The sequence below is a fragment of the Osmerus mordax genome, chromosome 17, assembly GCF_038355195.1.
Source record: "Osmerus mordax isolate fOsmMor3 chromosome 17, fOsmMor3.pri, whole genome shotgun sequence".
NCBI lineage: Eukaryota > Metazoa > Chordata > Actinopteri > Osmeriformes > Osmeridae > Osmerus > Osmerus mordax.
In genome coordinates this window covers 10,093,490-10,107,938 of record NC_090066.1, presented here as the reverse complement: position 1 = coordinate 10,107,938, position 14,449 = coordinate 10,093,490, and the positions used below count along the sequence as shown (strand labels likewise).

Genomic DNA, 14,449 nt, shown 5'->3' with positions numbered 1-14,449 from the left:
TTAAGTAAAACTCCTTTTCAGCCTACACCCATACTGGCATAAACAGATCATTTACAGCAACAAGGACAATCCCGAACGCTGCATTTGATTTGCAAACTTGTAGCTCATATTCAAATGCATGTAGGCTACAGTATGCAGACGCTTAGGTTTTGATGCGCTCCACACTGCAAATCAGCTGTTGGTCTCCACCTCCGCGGTTTGGTCCCAATCCGAAAGTAAATGCTGTGTTTTTATGAAAAGGGATGGCCCATCCAAGTCCGTATCCAACATTAACACGCCGCATGAAAACTAATTTGACCGCCGCTACGATACTGTTGCATAGCCTCTCCGTTCACTGCAAACCTGAGTTGCGGCCAAGCAGACCCTCTTCTGTCAGTGAGGTTTGTGGGCTGGGTCGCTTCGGAGCGGAGGAAGGGAGGGAGGCTGTGCGATGCTGTCCGTTGCACAGAGAACAGAGAAGGAGGCGCGGCTCTGACCGTCTCTCTCTATCGCTCCACACTTGCTCCGTTGGAGCTCCGCGGTGGGCTGGGCGTCTTCGAAAGGACTGGGGAGGAAAATGGACTCCCCTGGCGGCTAACCCTGATCTGTCACTCCTCATCTATCAGAGCCAGCCTGCAGACTAGGTTATACCGCCGCTGGCAGTCAACCACGCCCGACGCGATAATAAATATATTACCACGGCTGATTATGCACAGCGGTATCGCAATCGACCTGGCTGACACCCCTTCTCTCTTCTCAGGACATGATGACGGAAGAATATCCAGCTAAAACTAATCTGATTACGTTTCCCCGGTAGCCTATAACACGAGTCAGGGTGTGAAACTGCAGTAGCTATAGATTGCACCATTTAACAACTAGCCTACCGGACGTATTTCCTCGGGGGCACGTGTGACATCCCCTATAAACAAGGATATAGCCTAAAGATAGCAACATTAAGATAAAGATGTTACCAATGTGTAATAATGTGCTACAATGTGTCATTTAAGATGGGACTTCAATAATTTAATTATTATAAAAGATTCAATAATTTTCTCTTATACTCTTTGATTTTTCTGTTGTGATATGTGATCTAGGCTAGTAAACAGTCGTTTTCCAAACAGCGCTGTTGTCACTGGCTTGTGCAGAAGCCTAAAAGAAAAAAGGTTTTGAGTAGACAGACAAGGTACAACATGCTGTATTTCAAGGTCGTAAAAAAGGGTCGGAAGACGAGATTTTTAAAAATAGATTAGACATTGTGAAAATCTGTCACAGCCAGCTATGATTCTGGTTAAAAGCATAACGGTTAGTTGATGGTTGGATACTGACAGAGCAGTCCGTTGACTATGTAAATACATCAGTATGGCCCCTGCATCGACAATGGAAGATCTTCCATTATCCATCCAAGGTTACTGAAATGCACACCTCATTTGTCTATGGCTGCCCATAGACCACACATAGGGTTTGTCCAACACACACACAAACACACACACACAAAAAAACAACATAATAAAAACTGAAAAGTTGGCATTGGCACCGGTGTGTCAAAAAACAGAAGCAGATGTTGGGATTTGGAGGAGCAGGGTGAGTTGGCAGTGACAGCACACAGCGATCCAACAACCTTCAAGATCAGGGAGATGTGAGGTTTGGGCCAAGTCTTACCAGGGGAGGACTGGGGAGCCAGGCAAGACTAATGGAAAGGGGAGTGAGGCAAGACTAATGGAGAGAAGATCCATCCAAGTCTTTGTTGCATCGTGACCTTGAGAAGTTATTTAGTGTCTGGATTTGAAAGCCAGGTGGATTACAGACACACTACATCCAATTAACATGTCTATCGTATGTAAGGTCCACAGAGGATTGTTCATCCAAGCAACTTCTGCATGTGGGCTGGAAGATAAGAGAGAATATCTCACACGAGTGAGACGGTACACGGAAATGCAGGCAGGCAAGCAATCAGACATGCGTGTGGGTGCACACCCACATGCATACACACACACACACACACACACACATATACAAACACACACACACACAGACAATGCATGCACAAATACACATTACTTTTGGTCACACATATATAGAGGCGTAATGACACACACATACATCAGTGCTGGTCACACACACGTAAATGCTGGGCACACAGACACACACATGTAGCATCTTAAGGATGGGTTTACTGGAGCATGAGAGGGCTGTACATGGAAGGGCCATGAAGATTTCATGGGTGTCTCTACTGGCACCATGTCACAATGAATTATACAACCATCCAAATTCATCAATTTCATTTATTAGATTTCTTTATCAGGGAAAACTGTTTTTTAGACTTTGGCTCAACTTACTTATTTACCCACTCATATTCCCTTTGCAATAGTTAGCTAAAATATTTGGGATTTGGATGATGAAAGACCCTATCCAGTGGCATGTCTATGATAATGGTAGTGAAGAAACAGTGGAATGATTGATGGGTGAATCAAAGCAGTTGATTGTGTCTTAGATTTGTGTTTCTTTAAACATCCCCAGCAACAACAATGGAGAAGCCCAAACACATACTTAGCATAACAGTACCACCTGGTGGCCATTTAGAAGATTGGAGCCAATTGATCAGATTGACTTCCGTGAACACGCACATTTGGGAGTAGGTTTGGTTTGAACATTGGCAACAACAACAAAAAATAACTAAATACTAACACTCCCCTGGCTCTGTCATTAATTATTAGTGCAGAAGTATCAGTGGTGACTTGAAATTGGTCTCTACTATCTGGAGAAATATAATTTTGTACTGGAAAATTGAAAATATATCACAGCAAGCGTTGACAGTCCAATATGTGTATTATGAGTAGGAGAAGCTATGTCTGGAGTATGGAAACTCTGGGGCAGCTTTCAAGGTTTTGGAGTTTCCTTCCTGACAGCTTCACCATGTGGTCAAACTGGAAACTACAGTTTCATGAGAGGGTGTGGTCCACTAGGACTGGAAAGAATCAATACCCCAGGCTAAAACATCTCAACTGAAATGTGTAAAAACAGGAATAGCTGACTAGTTCCAAGACAAAATATTACAATTAAAATATGGATCAAGCTATCCTAACAACAACAGAGTCACATACACACTCCAACAACACTTTCTGTTCTGGCAATGTTACGGATTTATCCGAGCTGAAAGCCAATATTTTTGAATGGCAGACGCGCTGGGGTATGGTCTAATGCTCCCGGCTAAATAAAAATGATGTGGTATCTTCAAATTAGAGTAAACCCATGTACGCTCTAACGGAGACACACACACACACACCTATCCTCCAACGCACACACACAGATACACCTACGCTCTAATCAATAGACCCACAGATCTGTAGATATGTCTCTAATTTCCTCTCTTCTTGTTCTGCTGTGTACGTACTGAAGTCTAGTCCCAGAACACCATACATTACTGACTAGAATATTAATAAGATCGACAGCACCATCAACTGCTTAGTTATTGCTGTATATCTGAGGCCCCTAAGGCGCCTACTTACAGAAAATCATTGCAGAAAAATCCACAGGCAATTTGAGACCAATATTAATCTACGGTTAATAGAAACAGCTGTTAAAATCCAGAGAAGGATGAGAGGAGGCGAATGTTGAACTTTACTTACAGTGAACTTCAGCGAAAAAGACAGCCAAACAAGTTGACTGAAAGAAATGGTGAAGAGGATGCTGTAGAGGGAAAATACTGCCCCTCTATTGCACAACACCTTACTTAAAACAACACCTTAACACACACCTTAAAACAAACAACAACCAGAAAATTGTAAACATGCTGTCCTACACCATTGATGCAGTGGGTGACCTGGGCCAGTCACTGACAACTATTTTAACATGGTAATAATAATGATTTTATTATTACTTTAGGGGTTTACACAGTCAATCAATCAATCAATATTTATTTATAGAGCACGTTTAAAAACAACCATACTTGACCAAAGTGCTGTACAGGGGGTGAAATAATCATTGCAGAAAAATAAAGCATGAACAATACAGAGAAAGTGGAGAAATCAAAGATAAAACAGTACACAATGCTCAGGAACATTCAAAGCCAAAGAGAATAGATGAGTCTTTAGAGCAGACCTGAAGGTTAAAATAGAGGGTGATAGTCACCACATTTTCTTTTTTGGTCTAGGCAGAGAGAGTAAACCAGTTCTTGACGGCATATACCAGAATATACTCAGTCAAAGTCAAAAGATGTGTGCTGCCTATGAACGCCCCATCAACAACACAAACGAGACCATTACTGGAACCCAATGCACTAACCTAAATTACAACCGAGGGTTTTGAAAAAGTTCCCTCGAAAAATATCAATAAAATACATTTACATTTATTCATTTAGCAGACGCTTTTATCCAAAGCGACTTCCAAGAGAGAGCTTTACAAAGTGCATAGGTCACTGATCATAACAACAAGATAGCCAAAAAACATCGCGAGTAGCCAAAACATGAAGCACACATTGTGAACAACCAAAGTAAGTGCCAACGGGAAGAACCATAAGAGCATGTAGGTAAACAAGTTACAATTAAACAACCTGAACCGCTATAAGTGCAAGTGTACCTGTGGAAAAAAGCAAGCAACAGTAATAAAACAATATATCACAGCGAGAACAAAAATGTAAAAAAGTTACCACTAACCACAAGAGCAACAAGTCTCTAAGCAAGAGTCATTGTGATCCTTGAGGAAACTAACATTGGGTCAAGCGAACCATTCCTAAGTACCGTTGTACTCCCGGAACAAGTGCGTCTTGAGCCTTTTATTGAAGGTGGAGAGACAGTCAGTATCTCTGATGGAGGTGGGGAGTTGATTCCACCACTGGGGGGCCAGACAGGAGAAGAGCTTGTGTTGGGACCGGGCGGTCTTGAGCGGTGGGACCACCAGGCGGTTGTCTGAAGAAGACCGTAGGTGACGGGTGGGGGTGTAAGGCTGCAGGAGAGACTTGATGTAGACGGGTGCAGTCCCGTTCACTGCTCGGAAGGTCAATACCAGGGTCTTGAATCTGATACGGGCCATGATAGGTAGCCATACATAGCTCTATCCACAATGAAATAAAGACTTATTACAGCTTAATGTCCAACGAAGTCAAGCCAAAAACACTTTACCAGAAAGGGATCTTCAGAAGCATTCATAACACCTTCATGAAGCCACTTATAACACCTTATAACAAGCCATTGGTGAGGATGCAGAGAAGATTCCGGCCAGCTTGTTCTCTCTACCTACGGTGAGGCCATGATACTGTGATGGGGAAGGTTTAGATTCTCACCACTAGACGTTTACAATCTACCGTTTTCCACAGCGACACCTTACAAGAAGCCTACAGTCTTATGCAAAGTTGACGTTGAATGAAAAGTAGGCAGACCCAAGAAAAGAGGATTGGAAACCTTGGTGAGTGGACTCCCTGCCCACCAGGAGATCCATTTCTCTCTTTCTCTCACTCTTTCTTTTTTGCACTCGCCGTCTAATTGCTTTCTTTGCGCCTGCTCGCCACCATCTTTATACTTGCTGGTGATGCCCCATCTCAACAGTGTATTTATGTACAGTGTATGTTTCATGTTTTGGCTGCTCGCAATGTTTGGGGCTATCTCGTTGTTATGATCAGTGACCTATGCTCTTTTGTAAAGCCCCCCCTTTGGATAGTCGCTTTGGGAGTACAACGGTACTTAGGAACGGTTCGCTTGACCCGATGTTAGTTTCCTCAAGGATCACAATGACTCTTGCTTAGAGACTTGTTGCTCTTGTGGTTAGTGGTAACTGATTTAAATTTTTGGTTCTCGCTGTGATATATTGTTTTATTACTGTTGCTTGCTTTTTTCCACAGGTACACTTGCGCTTATAGCTGTTCATGTTGTTTGGTTGTGACTTGTTTAACTACATGCTCTTATGGTTCTTCCCTTTGGCACTTACTTTGGTTGTTCACAATGTGTGCTTCATGTTTTGGCTACTCGCGATGTTTTTTGGCTATCTTGTTGTTAGGATCAGTGACCTATGCACTTTGTAAAGCTCTCTCTTGGAAGTCGCTTTGGATAAAAGCGTCTGCTAAATGAATAAATGTAAATAAATGTAAAAGCGTCTGCTAAATGCATAAATGTAAATGTATGTATGTGTGTGTGTGTGCCTCTGTGTGTGTGTGGGTAGGAAAAAAGCGGCAAAGTGGTCGAAAGCCAACAGGAGAGATTGTGTGTGTGAGTGTAGTAGACGTGGGGAGTGATGGAGAGGGATATCTATCCCAACTACCGAGAGATAAATCCATATATTACTGTCCACACAGATCAGCCATTGGAATAACACACACATGCGTGCACATACACACACACTGCTGGTATAGTGAAAACTAAAACAGGTCTGCAGCATTCGCCTCTATTGTGTATATGTTAATATTAGGAACAGATTTGGGATCAGAATCCCCCGCAAAAACTCTGAACATGGCCACTGAAGAGAGAAAATCCCAAACTGGCCTCAGATCAGTATCCATGATACAAACCAACGCCATTGGTTCGATTCAACCACTGAGTGGCACACGTGAGTTGCATTTGAAAATCCTGGAGACCGCAGCCAATCTGGGAGTGTGAGTAGGGGGGGTGTGGGCGTGTGCACAAGAGAGATTGAGAGAGGGAGAGCGGGTGTGTGTGTTAACTCAAAGGTAGGCTTTGTTATGGGCAGGGGAATTACAGCTGGGATCGCTCCAGCACAGCAATATCTCTGTCTCTTCACTGTTACCTGGCTGGTACTCCCTCATAAAAAGCCCATCACTCCCAGATTGTGTCCATTACACAGCAGACCGAAGGTGCTCTCTCCACTCACCTCAGGCCTGGAGCTGTGCCACAGAGAGAGAGAGAGAGAGAGAGAGAGAGAGAGAGAGAGAGAGAGAGAGAGAGAGAGGGGGGGGGGGGGAAGTAGAGAAGGAGAGAGAGGTGTGGTGAAGAGAGAGGATGAAAGAAGCATAGGGGCACAGTATGGCCTTGTTTGTAGAAAGAGAGAAGAGAAAGAGAGACAAGAGACAGAAGGAGAAAAAGGAGAGCGACAAAGGAGAGAAGACAGGCATAACAATGTTTTTTTCTTTTGTTTTTCGGACTCTTTGTGTGCTGATGCAGGTTATTGTTTTTATTTGTATACCGTCTGTTTGCTTTGCAATATTGGTAATATTTCTTAACATGCCAATACAACGTGAATCAAAAGAAAGAGGGAAAAAGAGAAAGAGCGAGGAAGAGAGAGACTGGGTGAGGGAAAGAGATTCATTGGACAGATGACAAGGAAGCAAACTTTCGTCTGTGTGGCAGCTTGTTTTTAATCACAGACAGGGATGATCATTCCCCTCTCTCTCTCTCTCTCTCTCTCTCTCTCTCTCTCTCTCTCTCTCTCTCTCTCTCTCTCTCTCTCTCTCTCTCACACACACACACACACACACACACACACACACACACACACACCCAACACACACACACACACACACACACACACACACACACCACACACACACACCACACACACACACACACACACACACAGAGTTAGTTAAGGAGAGGTGGAAGGACACACCAGTCTGCTGACAGTGTGTTCATTTCAGGGTCCAGGGCTGCTTGCCAAAACTCTGAAACCCATTGTGGAACCCTGCCACACACAGAGTGCATCTAAAAAGACTGCATTCTAAACATTAATGTGCCCCCCCCAAAAAACAAGAGCAAGATTCATCCAAAAAGTTCACCAAATGGATATACTTCTGACACAGGAGTTCCGCCCATTTCAATCATACTAGTCTGCAGACTTCTTTTTAGATTGGACAGAGTGGACAGGCTTGAATGACTTTTACTCCTACTCAACTAAATGGCCTCTCTTTCTCATTTTGTAATACTTTTACAGTAACATCAGCTAACCTTTCCACAATGCCTTGAAAAGACTCTAATTATTAGAGGGTTAGATTAGAGTCTAATACCAATTCATCAAATGTAGGCCTAGATTCGTTGTTCAATACAAACTGCGGTGACATTATACAATTTTAATCATAATGATTTGAGAGCTTACTTTGACTTTGGGAAAACTCGGATTATTAACATCGATCAGTGACTGTGCTTTAAAGTATTTGAATGTACATTCAAATCGAATGTGTTTTCCCTGCACTGGTTGACCCAAACCAAGCGCTCCCCATAATTATTGACAACATTTGCTAATGAGTGTTTGACCTGACAGATGAGTCAGATGGGGGATGTTGGTTGGTCCTCCTCTCTTTTTATACTTCCTGTTTAATTCCCAGGGCGACCCCGACGAGAAGAATTGTGCTCCTCATAATTCAATAACTGCTGATGGATTGGGTTTTCACTGACTGCTTATGAATTCACTGAGAACACCATTTGCGTCTCGCCGAGCAAAACAAAACCGTCGCAGAAAACAATTTCTCCCCAGGCAATGGTTCTCTGTTGGTCCGCGAAAGCAATAATATAATTATTGTTTTTGTGTGTGTTGGGGGTGGGGGGCGCATGAAGATTTATTATAGTTTTAACTTTTTGTGCAAGAATAATTTTATTAACCATTCGTATTGAGTACGCTGCAGGGTGGGCGGTGCGCATTAAGCGGCAGTTCCCTTACTGACCAGCAGGTGTCAGACACGGGGCTGCTCACGCAGTACTAGGAAACTCTAGGGCAACTGCAGAAGAAAACAATTAGAGAGGAGGTTACACTTCAGGGGCCTCCCCTGGGCCAAGACAGGGCTGTAGCCTGCCAGCTGAAAATCCTATACTGTGTGAGTGTGTGTGTGTGAGTGTGTGAGTGTGTGTGTGTGTGTGAGTGTGTGTGTGTGTGAGTGTGGTGTGTGATCCCACCCCTGTGGTTTAGTCATTACCGGCCCTCAGGCTAGAGAGACACACTCTTTCTGCCCTTCTGTCTCTGCCCAGTGTCTGCATATGATAACCCTTAATGAGAAGCACTACTGAGTAGAAACATGCTGAGGCAGTGTGTGTGTTTGTATGGTATTCTGTTTTGTTTGTGTGTGTGTGTGGGTGGGTCTGCGTACAATAGGACTATGCTTATGGTGTGTGTGTGTATGTGTGTATGTGTATCAACACAGGACAGTACATTCCATGTTTGTGTGTGCAGCATACTGTTTGAGGCTGCATGTTATTTTGAAGGGTTCGTACTATTATACAATCTCTGTGTAGCTGTTCTAAACAGTTCTTTTGATGTCTGCATGCTCAAACTGCTCACAGTGCTACAACACTTTCAATGCTTTAGAGCTGCTTGATTTCCACTGGGGAGCTGTAATGCTGTTGTTGCAATGCACACACTTATGAACCCATATATATACTTTCCATATCTGCTGTGTGTGTGTGTGTTTGGGAGAGGCGGGGTAGTGACAGCGAGATAGAGAGGGAGGCAGAGATAGAGAGAGAAAGAAAGAGAGAAAGAGGGAGGCAGAGAGAGATAGAGAGAGGGAGGTAGAGAGAGAGAGAGAAAGAGAGAGAGAGAAAGAGGGAGGCAGAGAGAGACATAGAGAGACGGAGGTAGAGAGGGAGAGACAGAAGGAGAGAGAAAGAAAGAGAGAGAGGGAGGCAGAGAGAGACATGGAGAGACGGAGGTAGAGACAGGAGAGAGAAAAAGAAAAAGAAAGAGACAGAGGGAGACAGAGAGAGAGAGGGGGAGGCAGAGAGAGACAGAGACACATGGTGAACGGAAGCGAGAGAGGAAGAGAGAGAGAGAGATAGAGAGAGGGGTGAAAGGATGAAAGAAGCATGGGGGTACAGCACGGCCTTGTTTGCTGCCTCATTAATCTTACCTCTGAGGACCTGGTGTTTACGTGTGTGTGGCGTGCTGGCACACGCATGTGTATGCACACATGCTGACTCCACACGTCAACCGAGCTCAACACTGCCCCCACACTTCCACCACCCCCCCCCCCCACCCAACCCCCCCTTCCAGGTTCCTCTCCCCTCCTCCCCCCGACCCCAGAACAGCCATCTCTCACGGTGTCACTGGGCCCCCAGACTGCCTGGTCCGGCCTGACGACTCTGACACCTCCAGCTGATCTGATCACCTCGAACAACCAATTAGCACAGCCACCCTCCGCCACAGGATCCTGACCCTGTTTGGCTGCAAGCATAGTCCTTGGGGGCCTGAGGAGGTGTTGGAGTCGCCACAAATGCGCGAGTCCTCTTTTGACCTAGTTTGAAAACAGGCCACTTCCTGGAAAGGTCCAAAGGTGACATGGTAGACAGATGAGGCTAGTCCCCACAGACACACGCACACCACCCTGATGTGGCTGCCAGCCAGTTCCCCCCCCCCCCTACAGGTTATCAAGGAAGAACAGTTCATTCACTTCAATCAATCAATCAAACTTTATTTATATAACGCATTTCATACCAGGAGGCAACACAATGCACTTCTCAGAGGGAAGAAGGGGGGGGGGGGGGGGATATATTATTACTTTGACATAAGCTTCCAGAGGGAAGCAAAAAACCTGTTCACTCATTTGACATTACCGACATGATGTCTATATTGTGTTTGTAACTATTCGCTTTTTTTGTGTCTTCATGTCTTTCAATGTGTCACACTGAAACTCTCAATGTCTGTCTGATTGCTTCTCAGTTACTCCTCTCGCAAACTCGGTTTGAGTTCGGACAGAAGTATGCGACTCGAGCCGAACTCCACTCCCTCTGTCTCCCTGTCTACGTCTACATGTGTCCTTCCTAGGTTGTCTTGTGTCTTCCACCGTCCTACAGTGTGTCCTCAAGTCTCCTTGTGACCTCATATCCGTCTCCCTTCAGATGGCCTCACGCCCGCTTGTGGCGTTCTCCATCTCCTCGTTTCCCTGTGTGACTTGACTTTCCGTCTGTTTTACGACTTTGTGTGTCCGTAGCCTCAAGCTCGGATTCTCTATCCGGTAACAGAGCTAGTGGGCCAACACAGGACATCTGCCTCTCAAATGGAGCCTAAGGGCCTATATGGGAGACATCACATTTGCACACATTTGAGCTGGTTTGAATGGTGCTCGTTGTGGTGGTGGATGTGTGTGTGTGTGTGTGTGTGGGGGGGGGGGGGGGGGGGGGTGTTGAGGAGAATAGAGGGATACGAGTACAGCCCTCTGAATGATTAAACACAGCACTTACACCTAAATAGCCTTATTTACAGCAATTCGTCAGAAGTCCTTCCTGGAGCCAAACGCTTTGTGTACTTTGTGCAACCCCCCGACACGGGGTTTGGGTACTTAAGCAGAGGTAGAAACTTGTGCCGTCGTTTTTTATGATTACTCTGAACATTAGCAGGCAATAAAGAGGAGGCAATAGCTTACTGGTAGGCTGGTAAAGTGCGTGGGAGAATTATGGCGGGAAAATAATGGGATGCATCGCTGAGGCACGAATGCGCACAAGGCTTGCATAAAGTCCGCCTTTTTCTTCTCTTTTTTTCTTCTCTCGCTCTCTCTCTTTCTCTCACACACAATTACACATAGTATTGTCTTTCTCTTTGATTCTATTTATCTTTCTTTCTCTATCTCTCTCTCTCTCTCTCTCTCTCTCTCTCTCTCTCTCTCTCTCTCTCTCTCTCTCTCTCTCTCTCTCTCTCTCTCTCTCTCTCTCTCTCTCTCAGCCCACAGCCCTCCCTACGCCAACAAACAGTCTCTTCAACTTCCAACCTCTGACTTCTCTTTCCTTCCTCTCTATTTTTTTCCTCACCTCACTCCTCCTCGGCCTCACCTCTTCCCCTTAGCCTCCCACACTGTCCACAGCAAGATTCCCTTCCGGAAGACCAAAGGTGATGAAGATCCACGGAGATGCACAGACACAAGTTCACTGTTCTACAGTTTTTTATCAGCCAGCCATTGACCCCACATGACCATGCAGATAGAAAGAGAGAGAGAGAGAGAGAGAGAGAGAGAGAGAGAGAGAGAGAGAAAGAAGTGAGAGAAAGAGAGCAAGAGAGAGAGAAAGAAAAGAAGGAGGGAGTGAGGGAAATGAATAATGGATCTAACTTGAGGGTACAACAAAAAAAACAAAAAAAACAATCTGATGTGAACAGATCGAAGACAGATTCAAGTGCACACTTATCTCTCTGAATGACCTTCCATCCTTGCCTACAAACACCCTAACTAAATGAAAATCACGCCAGGCTGGTATCGACTGGCAGACAACTTGCCTTGAAGGAGGAGAGGGAGAGAGAAGGGAGGGAGGGAGGGGGAAAGAGATGAGAAGAGGGGGAGACAGACACAGAGAGCACCTTGAGTGGGGGGAGTGCGAGGTGATAAGTGGTGATTGGTGAGATCCTTATCTCCCTCTGGCTTAGGGAGGGACTCCATGCACCTTGAACCAGCACCCTTAGCCCCCCCCCCCCCCCACCACCACCACCACCGCTGCAACACACACCTCTGTACAGAGCACCACGAGGAGAGGAGGAGAGGGGGAGACAACCACAGATGGAGGTGAAGGCTGGTGGGGCAAGTGGGGGGGTTTGGGAGGGGGGGGATGCTGAGGACAAAACAGCCTCTGTCTGGCCTTCTGGCCCCCCCCCCCCTCATTCCTCCCCCCCCCCCCTCCCCCATTGTCTTTTTTTTTACCTCAACTTTCGTTCTGATCTCTGCTCTGAGCATGTGAACTCTGACCTTTCTACTCTCGGTCTCTTCTCCTCTCAGAAACCATCTATATTCATAAGCGTCCACTTGGACGTGTCCTTGAGAGAGACCAAAAAAGAGGAAAAACTTGGCCCTAAAAATATACAGAATTTGTGCTTCACCTGAAGTACTCAACAACAAAAAAACAAAATAGAATAGAGTTACTTGCCCTTGCTCGACAGACGGTTATCACAGCAGAAACGTCAGGGAGACAATGCAAGAATGCAATTTGCCTGTGTGGAAGTCGTTGACACGGTGTCGCCAGTCAAAGATTGCATTTCGTCAACTTGTCTGACAGAAGACGGGAGAAAACGACGTGAATAGATCTTCACACACTTTACCAGATTCTCCAAATAGACGCACAGGCTGCTAATAAAACAGAACTGAGACGCACAGACATCTGTGCTGGGGGTGGTGGGGGGGGACTGATGTTGGAGGAGTGTCCATGAACACCAGCCACACAGAGACAAACACGTGTGCACACAAACAACCCTAACCACCACACACCACACCACAGGAGCCCTTCCCCCCCTACACACACACACACACACACACACCCAAACACTTGTTGAATTAAATGACAATAAAAGAGTACGGAGCAATTTCAGAAATATTTGTATGAATAACATAGCCTCTATGGACACACTTGGAAGCACACATGTGTTTCAGAAAACTGCTGCTGCCTCTGTCTTGGCTTCAATGGCTTGGACACAAGCCTGTTGTTAGGTGACCCAGTACAGTGCACCTGGATTGAATGCACTGTGCTATATTCTCAAAACACAAGTACTGATCCCTGTGTGTGTGTGTGTGTGTGTGTGTCTGTGTGGGGAGGGGGGTGCGCGGACAAGTGTACAAGCGCATGAGTGTTGCAGCCTCGGTACCAGGCGTCGTAGAGAGAGCGAGAATAGAAAACACAATAGAGAACGGAGGGGTGTGGAGCTTGTTTCCTATCAGCTGACACCGGGAAATTGCGGCTGGAGTCACACGGCGATGTGGCGACGGATACTCGACAGCGGAAAGGCCACGTGAAAGCGAATCAACCTTCGGGCAACAGACGCCTCACGGAGAAGGCATTTCTCGCCCTCTCTCTCTCTTTTCCACTTTGTCTCCCTAAAGGATTTCCACAGCTGTGTCCAGCGGAGACCCAGTCCTCACAGTAACTCTGTCAAGTGCGAACCTCATTAAAGGAGGAGGTTTAGCCTTCTCCAGAGAGATTCAACTCAACACATCCCTTTTAACAGCTCATAAACATCTGCCGTGAGGAGCCGTCAAAACAGATCCTGAAGGTTTTCAATCAGAGACGAATGGCAACCAGAGAAACGGCCACCGTCGCTGAATAGATCTCCTTGGTCATTATCGGGGAGTTGGCGTGTGTGCGCAGGTGTGTCGTTTTTGCTGTACAGTCGCCTTGCACTGCCGCTTTGCATTAAGAAGGTCTTCGGTTCGAATCTGCATGGGATATCTCCCTGGCCATTCTGTGTGGGGGTTTGCATATTCTCCCCCGGCTTCCTCTACAAAAAGGACCCCAATATGAAAACATGCAGAACAGATCTATCTCCTGTCCAAGCCCCTGGTCAGGCATGAGGTGAGCACTTGGACTTGGCCCCTGGTCACCTTGATATGGCTGATCACTGCTCCGGAGAGGAAGGATAACAGGATGGGGAAAAATGCCGAGAATGCAAATTTCTCTGGTGGATGCGCTGGCCTGTGTGTGTGTGTGTGTGTACCACAAGTTGTGAGAGGAAGAAAGGATTCTTCTTCTAGTCGTAGTCACAGCCATCACCTGGCTGCAAGCCTGGGGTTCTGTTGATCAGGTACGGTCCAGCTTGTGTCACACATGCATTGAAAAGGTATGTTTGCGCCTGT

The 14,449-nt window shown here is 45.8% G+C and overlaps 1 protein-coding gene across 1 annotated transcript in view; it reads right to left on the bottom strand.

Annotated features, from left to right (window-relative positions):
• LOC136959955 (E3 ubiquitin-protein ligase TRIM39-like) overlaps positions 1-14,449 on the bottom strand; it is a 177,950-nt gene that overhangs the window by 60,359 nt on the left and 103,142 nt on the right. The gene's annotated exons all lie outside the window — the stretch shown is intronic.